This window comes from Micropterus dolomieu, linkage group LG02, assembly GCF_021292245.1.
Source record: "Micropterus dolomieu isolate WLL.071019.BEF.003 ecotype Adirondacks linkage group LG02, ASM2129224v1, whole genome shotgun sequence".
Taxonomy (NCBI): Eukaryota; Metazoa; Chordata; class Actinopteri; order Centrarchiformes; family Centrarchidae; genus Micropterus; species Micropterus dolomieu.
Window position 1 is genome coordinate 25,182,023 of NC_060151.1, and position 20,748 is coordinate 25,202,770.

Genomic DNA, 20,748 nt, shown 5'->3' on the forward strand with positions numbered 1-20,748 from the left:
TCATTACATTTGTGCTGGGCTGCAGGCAAGTAATTACACTCCGGCAACAGCAGATTTTACTTTGTCCCTTGGACGGCCGGGTTGAATGACCGCAGCTCTGCACCTACTCAGCGAAAAAGCCTTTATTGTAGAGAGCCCACAATTGTAAGTCTTTCACTGAAAGTATATTTTAAAGGCCTTTATTGTCAAGCAAGTACAAGTCACTTCAGTGTGATAGCAGAGGAAGGAGCAGAGAAAGTCAAATTGCGCTGCTGTCTAAGGGAAGAGAGTGAGAGGTCTCTTTGCTCTTGCACAAGGTCAACATGAGGTCTAACTTCTCAGGAAGGTACATCTGTCCAGATTTGTCCCACGGGACAACTGCTGACTGACTGTGCTGTGCTGAAAAGCGCCGAAGGTTAAAAGGTCGTAACCCGGCCATGTAGGCTAGGTTAGCACAGCAGCCATGTCCAAAGTTCATATAACGGAGAAGATATGAAACCAAAAATGGAAAGCGTAATGTCATTCAGGTCCACTCGCATAAAGGTGGCATTATCCCTCAAGATTCCACGTGACATTTCAACAAGCTATGATATAGATGTGATTATAGATACACACAGCAGAAAGGAAATGGTTATAGTCATTTTCAGCTTTTGTTTTTTCTGACATTTACAGACCGAATAATCAATGGTTTTAATCAAGAAAGACTAAATCTGCAGATTAATCAATTATCAAAATAAGCAACAGTTGCAACATTTGTTAAAGATAGCACACCTCAGTGTAGCTGGTCGTCATTAGCAATGCCACACACAACTGCCGCAACGTAAATTCAATGCGGCACACACAACAGGGACGCACGCACAGTCTCTTCAATTAAGTTAAAACATTTCAACATTACTCAGAATGTAAAGACAGATAAAAAAGTACCTGGTAGTAGGTTCAAGTACAACTTTTACACAATGGAAAACCAATAAAAAGGTGAGCAGAGTCGAGGCGAGTCGGGCTGGGACCATGCAGTGGAAAAGGGGCTTTACCGTCTATCTCCCTATGTGTTCGCTTCAGCGACTTTCTCCATCAGTAGTAGGCTAGGCTGTATAAAGTCACCGAAAAAAAAAACAGAACTTGTCTTCTGGACTTTTCCTCCGGTGGTTCCGTTCACAGCAGCAGCTGAGCTGCATGTTGAGGAGGCGTGTTGACGGCGTAGCCTATCTAAACAAAACCAACGTGGCCGCTAACAAATAACATCTGGCTGGTGTGTTCACTGTCGCTTTACCTGGTCCGCTCTTGTGAAAAAATATCCACAGTGTCGCGACTTGTAACATAATCACTGTGTTTCTCTGATGAATGTTACAATGTGTTCCCTAACCTGAGCAGACTGCCGAAGTAAAGTGTATGTGTGGGAAACACTGAACGGACCTTGTTTTACTTTTTACAAGCCAGGTCTTTAACAATGTCGACCAGCACTGTGTCTCCCTCCATCTTGTTAAGAGTTTGTTAGTAACGTTAGACAGCTGCGTGCAGACGCAGAGGGAGGGGCGGGGCTGCGCGGTAAAGTAGAGATAGAGGAGCAAACGCTGGCAGGACTTTACGGAAACATTAATTAACTCATCATACTACATCAGTATAAACGGTATTGTCTAATTTCATATCTCTTTTGAAATTATATCGGTATACCTCATTATACCGATAAACCGATCAGCCCTAGAGGCTGCAATACCTTCTAGCATTTTTGCAGTTTATGCAGCACCTAGAAGCAGTACCAAACTGTAATCCCTTTTTTTTTTTTTTTTTATCTGTACCCACACTGAAATGTGACTTTCCCATGAGTCATTTTTATGTGTCCAAAGATGGCAAATTACTCTACTGCTGTATTACATGGTGACATCAGGGGACCGTACTGACTGGTTGATATTCTGTGAGAATCTGTGTGGCAGTAAGTAAGTCCAAAATATGCTATAAATTACAATAAACAATCCAGACAAACAGGTGATTTGGTATTATTGGTTTTGTACTAATTGGCATCACTCAGCACTTCCTCTTCTTGACGCAGTGGAAACTTTTAGAGCTCTGATAACATTTTGTGTGCAAAGTCAGGAGGTGGAACTGACTACACAGGATGAAAACTAAAGGAAGAACAGGCTCAAATTCATCAAAAGAGCAAACTGTTGAAAGACAACATTTGGTGAGGAACATTTTATTTTTCAACAGGCTCAAAGCGAACCTCTAGGGCCTGCCCTGCATTAACGATTAAGGATAAATCTGGTCAGTAAATTTAAGTTTAACACAGACTTTAGCCCCATTCAAAGTGGATTAGTGTTCCAGAGAGAGCTGTGTAATGAAATATTTGACAAGCTCCACAGGATGGGTTTGACAAACATTTAGCCACTGCCAGGAGGCAGGTGTTAACTGGCCAGGGTATTTTAGGGGAAAATAATTTGACCCATGTTACCCAAGGCCCTGGATCTAAGAGATGAACTTAAAAATACAAGGAGTCTGTCTACGCCAGACCAGAGATGGGGACTCGAGTTAGAGACTCGGACTCGAGTGCGACTTAAGTCGCACACACACTGACTTCAGACTCGACATGAGACTCATCCTCAAGAGACTTCATACTCGACTCGGACTTGAGGAGCGGGACTCGTGAACAATGTTTATTTTTTAGGAAACGTCTGATGAGCTTGCCGTTATTCCGCTGGCTGCCATCACGTTAATAATTACCGTTGGCTAGAAAGAGGTTCCAGGTTTATTGTTGATCAATTGTTGATCATATAACCTTACAGTTTTATTTAGTTTTAACGTTACACTGGTTTGAGAGTCTGCAGGGTGTGTTTACTTACAGTAGTTTATAAGCTGTCATTGATTGCATTGCACATTATGGTTGTGCTCTGTAAGTTAAAAACAGGTTACAGCTTTATTGTTGACCATGTAACTTTACAGTTTTATTTAGTTAACTTTACACTGGGTTTGAAAATCAACAGGGTTTGTTGACTTAAAGTAGTTTATAAGCTTAAGTCATTACTTGTAGACGCATTGTACATTAGGCTACATGGTTGTGCTCTGTAAGTTAAAAAGAGACAGGTTTATTGTTGATTATGCAAGGTCACTGTTTTATTTAGTTAACGTTACACTGGGTTTAAGAGTCTGGGGAGTGTTTTGACTTACAGTATTTAATAAACCATCAATAATTGCATTGCACATTACATGGTTGTGCTCTGTAAATGAAAAGCAGGTTTCAGTTACAGAATTCCTTATAGCAATGCAGTTTTATAGCAACCTGGATTGAACGCAGCAGGTGATACAACATTCGTAATAACCAAGAGAGACTTGAGACTTGACTTGGACTCTAGCTCAAAGACTTGTGAGCATCTCTGCGCCAGACATGGAAAGCTGTGTGTGATAAGAAACAGAAGGTATTTGGGACCATAATTTTATTGGAGTAGGGGGAAATAATCCCACACATGCACTTGGATAGGTTCTGAACTGCCTTCATGTCTGATGTGAAAACATCTCATTACATTTATTCATTTAGCTGACGCTTTTATCCAATACAATTGCTATATATATGATAGAGGTTCCACGCCTATGGAGCAACTAGGGGTTAAGTGTCTTGCTCAGGGACACATTGGTCGCCACCCGCTGTCTCATAGTCAGAGAGTGTGAAAGTGTGCATCGTGCTAACTGTTCAGTTATAAATTCTATTGTACCACGGAGCCTCTCTCCTGCTGGGCTGCTGACCTCGCAATCAGCCAAAGAGTCACAATATGAATAGATGTTGTACAAGCATCTATAAGAAAAGTCCTTTGGCCAACTTCACTGACAGTTAGCCCCAGAGCTACAGCTACGAGTGGCGCAGCCCTGCCTCGTTCTGTACTGCGTCGCATTCCTTCCAGTCCTGTTACCCTTCTTTTCTTCCATCACAGTTAGTTTTGTGGTAATGTCATTTTGAGATAAGACTGTTTGCCTTGCTCAGTGTACAATGGCGCAGCTGGAAACAAAAGTGCAGTGATTCGACAGGCAAGATGCAAGTAGACTCTGGGACTTCGCAACTGATTACGCGCATCATCATCGACGATTAGGGGTCAGCCCTTGCTGGTTAATAAAGTTACTGAGCACTGTGTAACCGTAATATTAGTCTTCCCAGAAATGAGTGTAGTTTAGATGCTTTTGAAAAATATAAAAAGGATGTTGGAGTTAAAAACTTGGTTACCTTTGAGGTCACCACTTGATCAATCTTAAGTCAGAAACTAAATGCCACACAGTCAGTTTGGAAAGAAGACTTTCATTAGATCAAAGAAGTATTTCTGTTTAGATTTTATCGCACAAATAGAGGCAAGAAAATGGACTGCTTGGTCTCTGATCATTCACACAGAAGCTAATAAGGATGAGTGACTAAGAAATTAGTTATCCAGTTGGATAACTGGAAGGGTGGATTTGTAGGCTGTAAAAGATTGAGCAGAAAAATGAGCAGAAAAATGAGCAGTGTGATGAACATCTGCTCTGAGGCAAGAAATATTAAAATTGGAAAAACAGTAAAGAATAATATGCAGATATATTACTTTTTTGATTAGCGGGCCCAACTCTGACACAGAGGGAAATCTGTTCATTTCTGAGGTGAGGCAGAGTACAGGAGTGAAGGCAAACATATTGGAGTTATGCAGATGTAGTGAGCAGAGGTCAGATGGCTGGTGAGAGACTAATTATGGCAGAGTGATTTGGACTAATAGGATCTGAGCCTCTGCACTGAGGTCAACTCCTGTGAGGACAGAATGATGATCAGTGCAGAGACCAGACAATAAGTCTCACTGCAGGCAAACCCCGGCATCTAATAATACCATTACGCAAATGCTTCTCATTTTGTATCTCTCAGTCATCCTTCACTTTTATCACTTCTCTTGTTCCGCTTTTCCAAACCTCATTCTTTCGTTCTGTCTCTCTCAATCCTCCTTTCTCTATTCTCCTCTTTGTGTTGCCTTTCACGCCAGTGGTTGTTGAATTATTGATGGAAAGTTGAGCTGGTGAGATTTCTCCTGCTGCGGACTTGTTTGTTGGTGTGGGTTTGTGTTGCTTTGTCTTTCTGCTGTCACGCTGCATCCGTGTGTGAATGCGTGTGTGCGGATGTAAGTATGCATTTGTGTTTGGCTAATCAAATCTGCTGGGGCATCGCCGCAAGGCTTTTTTAATCAGTGAGCGCTTCCTCTAAACCATCACTGCATTTTGAAGAGTAGAAATGTATGCAAAACATGCACAGGAATGTACGCTCAACATGTGTCCACAATCATGTACACACTTTGCTGTATGTTAGTCAAGCGAGTCGTAAAGGAGGAGGGGGACAACAGCAGGGTTCCTGTGTCATACCATTGAGCGAGCTTTAAAATGCCAGTGTTTCAGGCTAATAAGAACCCTCTTATATCCCGTCAATACAACCTCCCTGCACCCAATTCTTTCGCTCCTTCCACCATATTTTAAGTGTGTTTACTAAACTACAAAATGAAACTGATGCATGCTTTAAGCACTGCGGGTGGTGACTTACACCAGTTGTAGATGGCTTACAGCAGCTGAATAAGATCATTCAGAACTACAAACCAGTATACTTGACTCCACCTGACTCCAGTCTGTCGCTGAAGATCCCAGCTAATGTACCAATTAGGGGTCGACCGATAAGTTTTTTCCGGGCTGATACAGATACCGATTATTAGAAACCAATGAGACCAATGACAGATATTTGGAACCAATATAGATTTGCTGTAAAAATTAAGATCTTGGTGTCAAAATTTAGAATATCACAACCTCCAACACAAAACTTTGTTGAAATGCCTTTAAGTGCATTTTGGTCTAACAATCACCGCTCCCCAGAGACTATGACTACCATCATCAACTACTCCTAACATCAAAATACTGAGTGAAGTTTAGAATGAATGAAGAGCACAGTCTGTATCAGTGCTTCATCCTGTCCTCTTCCTCCTCCCTCTGCTGCTCCTAGTAGAGAGGAGTAGCGAGTTTGTCTGAATAAGCAGCTGAGTTTACGAGGATTTGCTAAATTTTAAAGGTACATAGCAAACGAAGGTTACAATATGGTAACCCTAGTTCTATAAGCACAGGCGGAGCCCTCTACTGGACTCTATGGGTACAGTGGGTGGAGCCCGATGACTGTCCGCCCTAGCCGCGACAAGCCAAAGTCCGCCACACCAACCAAAAGCCCCGACCACCACTTCACCTAGTGACAGAGTGGTGGGACGCCCCTGAGAAGGTCGCTGGACAAGATAGGGGCTTGACCTGACCATTAACACCTGGACTGCCCTGACTTCTCACTGGAACGTCAAGCACTGCCAGTGTATGTCCCCCCTATACAACCATTAGTCTCTAGATCATCACTTTTCAGATCCTAGGTCGAACTTGCGAGCTGGATCCCGAGAAGGAGCCCAACATATCCAAGAGATAGAAACGCACAAAACGGGCACAGTAAGGGCCAAAATGCCATTGTGCAGATCTCTTCGACACACACCCCGCTGAAAAAGGGTCGTAGACACTTCCACACTTCCGAGTGGAAGGTGCACGCACCGCTAAAGGTGGGTCTGTTCCCACCAGTGTCCAGGCTTGGGAGATTCACTCACAAAGCCAGCTGGCCAGGCTCTTCTTGGACAGGGTTTTACTGACTGCACTATCACTGAAACAGACGAACAGCTGACCAGTGCATCGAATGGGGGCTGTGTGCTCTACATAGGACGTTAGCATAGCACACATGGACACAACAGATGCACTCTCACCTCCCTGCACCCCAAGTGGGGTAGGGGGGTTGAAAACATCCAGATTTATTGTCCTGGACCTGAACATGCTCCTTATGTTCTTAAGAACAAAGGAGGTGTGTTGTCAAAATCTGGCTATAGTGTCCCTGAACGCACCAGGACCGGTTGCTCCCTGGTGTCTTTGAACTCACCACAGCTCGTTGCTCCAATGACGGCTCATCGTGCAACAGTGTCACCGTGAGCGTGTCGTCAGTTGTAGTGAACAACAGTGTGGATTTGTGCATTTTACATACATGAATAAATTTGGAGCTACCCTAAGTTCCTTTCTCCTCCCCAGGGAAGATGGGGAGGGGTCAAAGTTGCTTTCTCTAAGTGCTATCCCGACCATAAAACTGGCACCTTTTTGATTCCGAAGCTGATAACGCGGGGCCTGACTGTTAAACTTACAAAGAGACACGAACCAGCCATTGGCATCTCCCTGAACAGCCTATCAAAACTGGCCCCCCCCCCCCCCACACACGTTTCCGTGGCAACTGACCTTATTCTTTGTTTATTACCACATCAAAAAGGAAAACCCCTGTCTCACCCAAGTGTGACATGGTCCAGACACTGAACTTTCAACGTAAAAGGACTGCAGTCTCCAAAGACTCGAAGCATTTAATTAAGTTTAATTAAATCTTTAGTTACCTGAATACGTTTGCCTCTATTTGAGTAGTTATGTTAACTGTTGTTGCTATCTGTTGTTGATATTAGTGCTGAAAAGAAGTTACTTGTGCAGTGTTTTTATTTTCAGCAAGACACTCCTTCATCTAATGTAATCAATGCTTGTTCATAATACTTTCCCACAAAATTCCTTTAGAAATGATGACAAAGGAATGTTTTACTATACTCTTAATCGCCAGCTTGAATTTAAGGATGAATCAACAATATTCCCAGTTCCTAAGGAGAGCTGATCTTTGATTTAATCTAAGCTTTCCTCATGTAACCTGAGCTCCCCCAAAGGGACGAAATAAGTATTACATGCCCTCGTTGGAAATGCCGTTAAATGAATGTATATATATATATATATATATATATATATATAATATCCTGACCAATAATGTGACAATTGTTTCCTGTTATCAAATGCCTAGAACAGTACAACCGTTCAACCATTGAGGTTCGATTGTGGAAAATATTTGATTATAATACGTGCAAATAGATTTCTTTAGACATGAAGTTTAGAAAGGCAGTCCCTTGGGAAACCTGAGACACCCCCTGGGGAACCACGCCCCAAGCAACAAAAGAGCGACACGCGACCTCGCTTCTCTCTTCTCTTCGCTGTTGGCTCTCTTCCGCTCTGCTCTGCTCTCTGGACGCTTCGGCACGCGTCGGCGTGCCGCGCCAGGCAACACCCTCAGTCGACCAGCGAAACAGGCCCTTTGTTTCGCCTGAAGCTACACACGTGAAGTGCCGAGACATCGATCTGCCTTCAGTTGTTTTATTTTCTTTATTTCTTTTGTTTGTTAAAGTTATCAGTCCGTTAAGTTACACTGGACTAATTCAGGAACGACCAAGTTCCATTTTAAGCCTTTTTCGTCGAGCCAACTTCACCGAGGTCAGACCAAGCCACGTGGTCTCGCCAGCTACAACCAAGGAAACCTGAAAACAGCCGAATTGCCAGACGGAGGAGGCGTTTTCAATCAGACACGTAGAACCCTGGAGAATCCCTAGCAAAAAGCCAGGATCGGGCAGCTAGCGTGGGACCCGTGCAACAGGCCAAAAGCAGGCTGCCGACAAGCAGTAAGACTCAACACACGTTCTGTGATCAGATGTCCATTTTAACTCCTAAACTATAGCATTAGTTTACTTTCATTAGCTCTTCTATGCCGTATGAGTCAAATGCTTCCCACAATCGAACCTCCAGGCTCCTTGTTCAGCAAATGTTTATTTTCCCTGTATCCAACCATCTTTTTATCACCTTAGTTAGAGAATAAATTCACTGTAATATAATCAAGAGCTGTGTGTGTTGCCTATTTCTAGTTCCTGCCAAGAGAATTGACCCTTTAGATATGAGACTGACTGATTTAAGATAATTAGCGATTATTAACTAACTGATCACTAGTAATAATTGTATAATTATTCAAAACTACCTAGAGGTCCGGAGACTCTAGGATTATAACAACTCCGGTGGTGCCCTTGACGAGGAAAATTTTGATTTTATGAATCTTCAATTATGAATTCATAATTGGGTATCAATTCTCATAAATTTATTAAAAATGCATAACTAAAAATTTTTAGGTCTGCTACACAGTGGAGCAGTCAATATCAACACAGCTGCTGAGTGAAGCCGAGTCAGGACAGGGCATCCTCCTCTCCACTCCATCTGAGCTGCTGGGAGAATAAGCCGCTGTTCGCTGTGATAAAGTGCCATAGGCCGCACCGCTGGAAGAGACATGTTGTCTGGTTGCGTCTCTCCGGCTATATCTGACCTAGATTGGCGCTAGCTCGACTCGTGCCGTTGCAGCTAGTCAGCTAAACGCTGTGCTGGTTCGGTTGAGCATATGTCGACAATGTGGTTGTGTGTTTTAGGAACACACACACACACACACACACACACACACACTGTCAGTGAGCTAGCAATGTTTCTGTAGATACTGTCGTGAGTGCACGGGGAACGCAGAGTTAGCTCGCATTGCTGCATTGTGTCACCCCCATGGTAGCAACCCTTCATTCGGCTGTCAGGCGATGTAGGCGACCCGTTGCGCGGGCTGGACAGCCGGCTAGCAAGGAGGAAGCCCAAGTCCTACTACTGTCTCACTCGGACGAGGAGAGCGACGTGGGACATGGGCTTTTGTCCCAGTGGTTTGACTAGCGCAGCAAAGACCCGGGCCCTCCCACTGTCTCTCTCGAGCTTAGCAAGGAGAGCAGTGTGGGCCGCAGGTCGGATCATTAGCTTAGCATCGGTGTATGTGCTGTTTTGTGGAGACTGAAGCGCGTTACGCACCGAGACGAGGATGGAGGGGGTTCGGTGGGGAGGAGGATGCTATTTAGGATTGTACTGTATTTAATCAGTTGAAAGCTTAGACTTTTTCCAAGGGCTGTAATCGAAAAAGGCCATGGTGTCCTTGAACACACCATGGGCCATTTTTGAAAGGTTGAACTGGTCGTGGTGTTGACGTCAACCTCAAGCTCACAGCTTCCCTGTGAAGCAGTGGCAGGTAGACCGCCTCGCCTGCTGCAACAGGCACTACGAGCCGCTTGTGGAGGAAACGAAAGCAACCGAAGTAGCGAGCGATCTCTTTCGTCCCGCAATACCGAGAGAGACCTGACTTTGGCTGTCTCTCTCCGGCTATAGCGGATTAGCCTGGCTGCGCTGTGACCGCTCGGCGAAGGAGATGTCGGCAGGGCAGGGTGTCTGTTTATGTAACAGGCTTTCACCGCCGGTGAGCAAGCAAGGCGCCCATGTGAGTCCAAGTGGACACGCTGGGAATGCAGCGCTACAGTAGACTGCTGCATTGCCCAGTTTCCACGGTAAGAACAGCTCGTTTCTCGACTGTCACATCGTGGAAGCGGACCATTATGGCCGCGCGGACTCGGCGGTCAGGCTAGCTAAGTTGACACCCGGGCCTCACCCACCGTCTCACCCACTTAGCGTCGGTGAGCGCAGCGGCGCGTTCAACACGGCCAGCTCAATGGGATGGGGTTGGTGGTGGGGAATTAGCACTTCTAAGAATGTAATGTGTTTCTAATAAACAGTTTAACATTCACAGGCATCACCACAGTGTACACACAAGCAGCATATGTAGAACAGTGGCTTCGTGAACACAAGGCCGCAGTGCGAACCCTTAGCCTCACCCCAGGAGTTAACGTTAGCTCTTTGATGAGAGAAGTTAACTTAGCTCTTTGAGGAATGTATTTAACATGTTTTACTCAAAACAGTTTCCACATTCTCAAGCCTCTCTCCCTCCGTAACGGTCACTTGGCCAGTCGCTCCCTTCCCCAGCCGGGGGGGCCAGGACTCGTCCGGGCAGGACATGGGTCACCTCGCCCGGGTGCAAAGATAATTTTCTATAAGTGGCGACTCCATCTGTGGAGGTGGTGAATTCAGTGAGCAGTTCGCCGTTTGCTGAAGAAAAAAAGGATGCTGAGGTAATAGGGACACTGCTATTTATACGTCACGCATGTATCGGTAGCGATGTCCTATTGGTCGGCTACGTGCATGATAAAATTTCAGTGGGCAAGTGCGTGCGTGTGACTGGAGGAGGTAGTACCCATAGAGTCCAGTAGAGGGCGGAGCCTGTGTGAGATAGAACTAAGCTAAACAAGCTATACACCGACAGCTTTTGTTTTAGCTTGTTTAAAACAACTAGCTATTAGCTGAGCTAGCACACAGTGCTTGTGTAAAACCAAAACACAGCTGCTGTGGATGAGAGACAGAGCAGATTAATATAATGCTTTCTACAATTTACTTGAGCCCACGGAGCAGTGACTACAGACAGGGAGAGGCGGCTGCATCAGAGCCAAAGCAAATATTTTAAATTAATTAATTGAATCGGCAATCTGATGAAAATGACTGATTCTGATAATTGGAAAAATGTTGAATATCTGCACCAATAATGAGCCAGCAGATTATTGGTCGACCCTTACTACCGATTTGCTGCCCTCAATATTTCCAGTAAAGCAAATCTATAAGCCACTTGCATATTTTAACAGCATCTGGCTGGTGGCTGGTGCTAATTTTGTGCCCTGCTGGATGCTTGTTGCTGCGGTTTGGCTGACAGACTACTTTTTGTGGCTGTTAGTGTTAAGAATTACAATAAAATACTTATTGTAATTATTTTATCATCTCCAATTATATCTTCTTTCTGGAACTGTTGTGATTCAATATACATAAAAGTTGTACAGTGTCTTTTTATCTATTCAAAAACACTAACCGAGTGATGAGTCTGATGCTGCAAAAAAAATCTAGCATTAACTGACTGTGCATGTCATTTTCAGCCTCATACATTTAGTAGTCAAGCAGCAGACAAATACTGACTGACACCTAACATTAGCATATAGGGATTCTTACTGTTATTTACACAGTTATACTTTTAAGCAAATCACATCAACATTGTAATCATATATAGTGAAACTATAAATTAAGCTAAAGTAGCATTAGCTCAGCACAGGAAATCTGTCAGAAGGATCCATTTAGATCATATCTGAAAACTTCAGCTTCAATTTTAAGATGTAGCAAGCAGTTTGCCATTATTACGTATACGTATTACATACCTATACAACTATACAGCATTCATGACTAAATACAACATCAGTTTTGAATGAAAAAATTGGGATTATGAAAATGTAATTTTAAGTTTCAAAATCTGTTATCAGGTTTTCTACAGATGGATTTTCAAGGTGTTTGAAGTTGGTTTGAAGCAAAATGCTGATTCAAATATTTGTCAGTGGCACAGTTAAACCCTGAACCTGAATTCTCATAGGAATTTAAAATCATTTTGTAGCACTCAAAAAGGTACAGTTTCAGTACAAATTTCACATTGTTGTTAATTGTACACATGGATGGAGCTGTGGCCCCTTGAAAGTTCTTGCTCTACTTGGCTGATTTGACCCCTCCCTGACAATCTTGGCTCAGCTACTAATTTACAGAACTGCATGAAAATCCTATCTACAGATCCCAGACGCCACACAGGCAGACTTCTGTAAAGTCCCTGGGAAACACTATATTTAACTAGGCCAAAAAAATCTGCTCTAATGTTCCATAGTTGCATTACAGCATGCTACATTTCCCTCACTTAGAAAAATTCCCTCTAGGATTAAATAATGCTTCACCCAGGATAATTATAACACCACCAGAATATAGCCACGTTTGCCATCAAAGCACTTTGAGGATTTAATGAAGAGTTTATAGTCAAAGTACTCATTTGTACGCAAAGAAAACCCCACACAAAGTAAGTTAATGTATTCAGTTAGTCGAGCAGCTCTCTCACACTGGAGATTTCCCTCTAGCATCTTGTTTCACAACCAGTCAGCGAACCTACCTGCATTGTCAGACACACATCCAGAGCTCTCGCTGAACTAAGACTCAACTGTTGTCTTTACAGCTAAGGCACTTTACATGAATATGCGAAAAGTTTTGGTCTAAGCTATTCAAGACTTTGCAACATGACAAAGCTCCAGGGAGCCCTTTTCTCTTCAGTAACCACTAGCAAATTAATTACTCTATGCTCTCTCAGTGAAGAGGACAACAGAGACTAAAGAAGATGAGAAATGATGGGCCTTATCTCTGGCTGCGGATAGTTAGTGTGTGGTGAGAAACCATATTGAGCTGCTTGAAGCCATTTATACAACAATTCTTCTCAAAACCCTTTCATATAGAGAAGCTAACCAAGAGCACATGTTGCTGGTTCCAAACTTGTTCCCATCAGCTTCAGGAAGACATCACATGTTCAGCTTATAAGCCTACTTCTTTTGTTCCTTACAAATGCAAAAAACACTACAAGTGTCAACTACTTAAGATTTGTTCGTAATATTGCTGTCGAATATAGTAAATTCAATTCATCATTAATCATTGATTAACGCTGGCTGTATTTATTAGCTATGTTCACACTGCAGGCCTTAATGCTCACTTCAGATTTATTTCTCAGAATACTCTTGTATACTCATTGCTTCCATTGGTTTGGGTTGGTTATGTTCAGGGTCAGGATGGGATTAGGGTTAGCCAATCAGAGGCAGAATAGGGGGCATGACTGGATGCACACATGTGCTGGACATTTGTCCTAAAATGGAAGAATTATGAGATATTGGGAGAATTGTGACCGTGTGAGGAAAACATGAGAGGCCAATAAAAAAATAAAAATAAAAAAAAAAAGAAGACAAAAGGCTTCAGAGCCGCACAATGACATCTGACTGTCCAGACTGAGGTCAATTTCAAAAAATCCGACCTGTATCTGGGTTGGACCACATATAAAAGTGGCCCAAATCTGAACTGGAAAATATCAGATTCCTTGTGACTTGTTCACACTGTTCAAAAAAATCTGATCTGAGCAAAAAATGTGTCACTGCGACCTGCAGTCTTAACGCAGACATTGTGTGCACTCATCATTTCACTTAGAATGCTGTGCACGCACTTCTGAACCTGAAACAAACATGTAAAGAATCTGAGATGAACACGTCTGATGTTGTAGTTATTTTGAACCTTCACTGGAAACCACGAAAGGCTTACCAATGCCTATCAATGGTTCGTGATATTTTCTGACAGGTGTCCTTTGTGATAACGCAATTCACAAAAAAAGTTACAGGACATATTATTAGAGCTGATCATCAATTCATCTCCTGATTGTGTTTTAAACTAACAAGTGACTAATGTCAGCTATACTACCTACTATGATGTGCTTGAAAGCAAAGTTTTAGGAGTACTTCTTTGGCTCAAAACTGGCAGCTGGAGCTGAGGGAAACAATGCAGTTTTAAGCTTTCTTTTTCTTTTTTATCTGTAAAAAGAGCAAAGCAATTAAGGTGGCCCAAATATGTACCCATCAACCTCAATATATAAACACGGTTGTCAAGGTTGACTGCAAATCATCAGTCCCTCTGTAGAGATTTCTGCAAGTGCTTTTACGACACCCTCACTTATAATAGACACTCAAATAGCGGTGGAACACCTGATGAAAGCTCTGTCTCATAAACAAGCCAAAAACCTGTCTTCAAATGTGCAGTAAATGCCCCGCTCTCCAGTGTGTGAGAAGCAAATCCCCCGTCTTTGCTTTGCTGCTTTTGTGAGTGAGCATGGAAAACAAAGAGAAAAGTCAACAGAGGGTGGGGGGGTCAAGAGAGATTCCCATCGGTTAATTTCAGTGGGTGGCACTAAACCGTCATTAGCCACATTACAGAGACTTGTGTCTTGTGCTTGCTTATACTGGTTTTACCATTAAGCTGATTATACGTAAGGCTTGGGAGACACGTTTATTAATGCCAATAATGCTGTCAGGATTAGGAAGGAATCCAAATCATCTGCTTCATTCTGCTCTGTTTGCTATTCTGGGACAGAGACAGATAGGGCATAATAGTCAAATCTCTCTCTCTCTCTCTGGCTGATTCAGTTTTATCTGTCAGAAGAGTGAGGTATTCCACACACATCTAACTCTACACCGTATTAAATGTCTACTCTAAATAGCCAACAGAAAACCACTCGACCCCACTCTACATCCAGAAAGAGTGGGTAACATGAAATCAAGGTTTTTCCTGCACAGAGGAACTTTTGGTGCCCCCAAAGAGGTTTTAGCCAGCACCAAAGGAATATCACCAGGGCCAGAATAAAAATAGCAATTCAAATCCTCCAAATGTCTTCAGTAGCAATTTATCAAACAAGTAGAACATAAACTTACATGACATCTGTGGCTTCTAGCAGTCAACACCCCTCTCAATGATGTGAAGCTAGCACTAAGGGAAGAGAGGACTTACTGTAATTTCTCAAATCTGAACAGAAACGCCTAATGAGTCAATCTCCTGTTGTGTGCTACATGTGTGAAAGGGCAAGGTCTGGGTCTGATTCTCTGAAAACTGTCCAGAGGTCATATGTGAAAACAGTTAGAGGCAGCAAGCGGAGCTGTTTGGAAAACAGCCTTTGAATCAGTCCACCTGTGAGGTAAGTTTCAGATGAACTTCATATTATTTTCTATGTATTAATATGACTATGCATTGATTTGTAAATATGTATGAAATTCTAATAATGTGATGCTGTTTTGACCCTGCAGAACTCAAAGTTTAACCATCATAATGTGAAAAACTGTTTTACATTACATTTATTCATTTAGCTGACGCTTTGATCCAAAGAGACTTACAATTGCTATTTGTGTAAGAGCAAGTAGGGGTTAAGTGTCGTGCTCAAGGACACATTGATGGATGTCTCATTATGGGGAATTGAACCCGGGTCTCTCACACCAAAGGCATTCGTCTTATCCACTGCTCCATTACTGCTGCAAGTAATAATTCCTTAAATGGCGATCCACACACAGTGAAAAGAAGACAGATGCATGATATGTTTAACTGAAACCTAATGACAAAGTTAGGAGGGAGCGACTGATGTAAAAGCAGTCCCTTTCTCCTCCACTGATTGAAATCACGTAGAATGTGATTTATGGCATTTCCAATGGTGTAACTGGGACTCTGAGCATGCTTGTCATCATAGTAACAGATAATCAGACTGTAATGAGGCACAGGAACCTTTAATGATGGTAGGCTTTTATATATATATATAGTAACAAAATCTCTGTAACTACTGTGAAAAACATACCTCAAAAAGGGAAGAAAAGAGAAACAGGTACATTAATCATAATTCACTTCAATCTAAGATAAACAAGATAAGATAAACACATAATCTGCACCAAAACATACTGAGATAAATCTAGCCAAAAAGATGCAGAGATACCCACTTCCCCTTAGCAGTAGTCTCGACAGACAGTAATGTATTGTAGCCCCGGGTCATGTGTTTTGAAGTTTACAGTTCGGGATCATCTGAGGGTGAAGTTTCTAACTACTGGGTCTGTCAGCAAACATCAACTGATTACTTCGCCAGTTTTTGAGAAGCAAGAGCTTAGAGATTCAACTGTAATTACTGAACAAAGACAAAAAGGCACAAAGGCAACCTGCATCCAGCTGAGCTTATGTTAGTAGCGCGTTTCTGAGCATCACCTGGGAACGTACACAAAGGGCACTTAAATATATATGCTTTTCTCTGCAAATAGTGGGAACATGGGAAAGGTGAAAAGAGGAAGGGAGAAGCAACATCACCAGCACTTGAGAAAACTTGTTTTTTATCCAATTTTGTGTATATATGTATTCAGCCACTCACGTTATATATTGCTTCTGTCATTCTGCAGAAATGTACCTCAGAAAAAAATCTCTCCTTCATCCCCTGAACCTCCACTTTTATGGCCAGCACAGGCTGTGAATCACAAAACACCTGCAGGCATTTGTATACACACCCACCCTCAAAAAAAAAAAAATCACTCCATCTTCTGCTCACATACGAGCTACTGCAGTCACCTTTCAGGCTAATAATCAGGTGTCCCTTCTAACCTGCCCCAGTCTAATATGCTACCTCAATTTGGGGAGCTGAACCTTGTTTACCTGCTCTTTTATTGACATTAAAGCAGCTCTGAAGCTCTGCTGGACTTTGCCAAGAGTAGTTTAAAGGCATTCTATCATGAATTTAAGTGTTGGATAAGTAGGTTTTTTGACCTGTTGGTAGGGCGATCTGATTGTCAAAGAATTATTAAAGATGAAAGTAGGGCAGTAATTAATTATTTTTAGTATTTGATTCATCTTCAAGTTATTTTCACAATTAATCAATTACTCTATAAAACAACAGTCCAAAACAAAGACTTTTCATTTTCTATCATAAATGACAAAGCAAAGCAGCAAATCCTCACATTTAACCAGCAAATGACATTTTTGGTTGAATGTCAAAAAATGTCAAACAAGAAAAATCAGGCCCTACATATCTCAGTATGCCACCCAGCTTCTGGTACAAGCCATGATAATATCTCGCCTTGACTACTGCCATGCAATCCATTAAATAGTTGAATGTCCATCACAAATTCCCAGAGCCCAAGATGTTCAAATATCCTAACAGTCCAAAACTGAAAGATATTTAATTAACAGTGAAATAAAACAGAGAAAAGCATCAATTCATCCTTTTGAAGATGGAGCCAGATGATATTTGGCATTTTAAATTATTATAATCAAAATGAATCCATACAGATTGAGATATTTCACTCTGGAACAACTGACCAACCAGCTGTTACGTTGCCATCTCTAAAGCCAAACTGTTAGCACAGCAATAAATAGCAGAAAACAACTCCTTTACAGTGGTGCTGTAAATGTCTTTATCTTCCACCCTTGCAGATGTACATACACATTCACATGGTGACAATGACAAAAGGTCCAGACTGGGAGGGTCCCTGTTCAACTTGTGCCACCAACAAACGCATTTGATGGCGAAGACACCCAGTCTACATTTCTCCCAGGAAGACAGCGTAAAATGGTGCTGTATCTATGTCACCACTTGGAGAAAAGAAAAAAAACAGATCCTTTAAATACTTTAAATCAAGAAGTGAATTACACTCCAACCCTCGCTCTGACTCAGTCAGCCACACAGTCTCTCCATCAACAAGGGTCAAGCAATAAGACCCACATAGATTTAATCTGTCCTCCATGATTACAATAAAAAAAAATAATTTCCCATCTCATACACAGACCGACAACATGGTGTTAGCTAGTGATAGCAAATAACCCTGAGATACAATGGTTATTAAAGAACTAGGCTAACAATGTAATGTACAATATAATGAATAGCTGTCTTATCAATTAAAGTTCCTCCTTTGTTTAAATCGAAGGGAGAAAATCTGATCTGGCAGATGTTCATTCAACAGACTGAATTGGATTATACACCATGAGAGAGAGGTCAGTGGATTTTAGGCTGTGGGTGACTAACAACATGGACTGAAAGAGACAGGACAGAGGACTTCACTCTCTGTTGTTTCATAAGGGCGATGCCTTTTAAAACAGTCTGGTCTCTAACTGATCCGATTGCCAGTCTGTGACAGTTTCTCAAACAAGATATGTCTTTAGATATCAAAAACAGGTTTATTTAAATACATTGCTCTTCATAAGTGAAAGCTATAAATCAATATTACGAAGGATCACAAAAACAAGTAAAAGTAAAGGAAAGAAACTTACTGTGAGCAAATGATTACATATACTGCCCTTATATGGAATAAATACTGTCCCAAATTTATTGTAGCAGTGTGGAAAAGTTTTGTACTCCTGAAAATGTTTTGTGCTTGTACATTAAAATGTTTGAATGTGTGGAAAAGTTTTGTACTTGTGACAATGCCCGCCCCCCAGAATCCGGGATTGGATGGTGAACTATAACTCCTTATTGGATAGTCAAATGATATGTTAATCAGAGCTTCCCCATTGGTTATTCAGTAGAATGTGACAAATGAGGAACAAAGGTACTTGTAACTATAGGTTTGTTTTGTACCTGTAGAATTGATTCGTACCTGTAAACTTTTTGTTATTCTGATATTCAGATTCAAACAGGTATAAAACATTTTCACAAGTACAAAACCTTTCCATACAGCTACAATACATTTGGGACAGTATTTATTCCTTACCCCTTAACTTAACTGGCTGTTTAAACCATAAGTATAATAATCTTACATGAAATATTAAGTCTGATAAGAGTTTCAAAATAAATGCCAAAAGTTAGTAAAGATGGAAGATGAGGGCAACGTTTGGTTTAAGGTTCCAAATGCAAGTCCGCCACTATGCAAGACATAGATGGGCTTGTCACAAATGCAGAACAATTAACCTGCTGCTATAACAGCCTCCACTTTTCTGCGAAGGTTTTCCAAAAGGTTCAGGCTTGAAGTCAGGGCTCTGCGCAAGTTCTTCACCAAACTGAGAAAAAAACTCAAGATATTCACTGAGATTAAAGCAGTAAATTTACAAGAAAGAAAGAGTGTTTTCTGAATATTTATGTCAATAATAATTCAAGAGTCAGTGCAGACATAAGAGAAGAGGTGGAGCTGACAGTTGGGCAGATGTGTGTCACATCTTAGTCATTCATGTTTGCAGTTCTTCCACAATTTTTTTATGCTTTGAACAGAAGGACATATCTTATAATACCAGTTGATGAAAGTAGCTTTTATGGTACAGCTGTTTTTAACATCAGCATATCCTGCTAAAAAAAACAAAAAAACAGTCTTTAATATCACAAGCACATCTGAAACATATATTATTCTATATATTATATATTCTAGTTTTTTTCTTTTAAAATTTGAGAGTTTTTTCTCATAAATTTACCACTTGAATTAAAAGTGTTTTCTTGTAATTTTTTAACTTCATCGCAGAGTTTTTTTCTCCGATTATCGCCCCCTTCCCCAAGCTATGTAATTTCATTTATTTATTCACTTATTCTTTTACCTAAGATGGCCCTAATACACCATTGTACTTAAGGGGCCAAGCCCAAACAAAGTAAAGAAAAAAAACACGAATGTATGTGGACAGTGGTGTCCACTTACTGATGTAGTTTGGATTAATCGATTAGTTGGACAAATACTCTGTAGAGTAACTGATGATAAAATAATCATTAGTCTGTGCCCAGTAAGGTCCTCAAATCCATTCATGTCCAAACAAAAACACATTTTTACTCTTCCACTTCATAGCCATCCCTTCCTCTCACATTCATTCTGTCTCTCTGTCACTCACACACACACACACACACACACACACACACACACACACACTGTAGAAGCTGTCTGCTCGTCTCCTCCTGTCCTCATTAGTAGGCAAGGCCCCTGTTCTTGTTTGCACACTCCACTGTTCTGACTAAATGAGAAAATTAATGAGCTGGGGCGAGCTAGAGGGAACACCACAACCTTCAGTGTCTCCCCACCCTCCCACCTCACCCTCCGACTCCTCAGTCCACCCCTGTTTTACTCTCTCACCTCCTTGCTCCATCTCTTGTTCTAGTCTCCTACACCCTTGTTTAATTTCACACCGTTGCTGTTGCAGATACCTGTCGGCTCTGTAGATGGTAAACAAAGGAGGTGCTGTAAGACTTGGCCCCGTCTCCTCCATCATTCTAATCTGTCTCGCTGTTTGGCCAGAACACTACACTCGATAAAGACAAGGGAAAGGGAATACCAATGATCACGGAGAGAACTGACGCATTTGCAGAATTGCTGTTTGATTATAAAGTGCTTTTAATAAAACAGTAAAAGAAAGAGCGAGAAAGAGAAAAGTACACCCAAAAGGAGAGTCCTAAAAAATAAAATTCCTGGAATACAACTTTGTAAAAGGCCTAATTTACATAAATATTCCAAGATAATGCAGGCACATAGAAGCAGGGCCACCCAAATACGTACACATTGTTTAAACATGTATGAATAAAAGAAATAAAGGATATAAATAAATTGCCACCTGGCTGGCAGAGAAGATTAATAATGGATCTGTCTTGTTTAAGTGGGTTCTTTGAAA

At 41.6% G+C, this 20,748-nt stretch overlaps 1 protein-coding gene across 2 annotated transcripts in view; it reads right to left on the minus strand.

Moving 5' to 3' along the window:
* asic2 (acid-sensing (proton-gated) ion channel 2) overlaps positions 1-20,748 on the minus strand; it is a 363,461-nt gene that overhangs the window by 282,297 nt on the left and 60,416 nt on the right. The window lies entirely within an intron of this gene.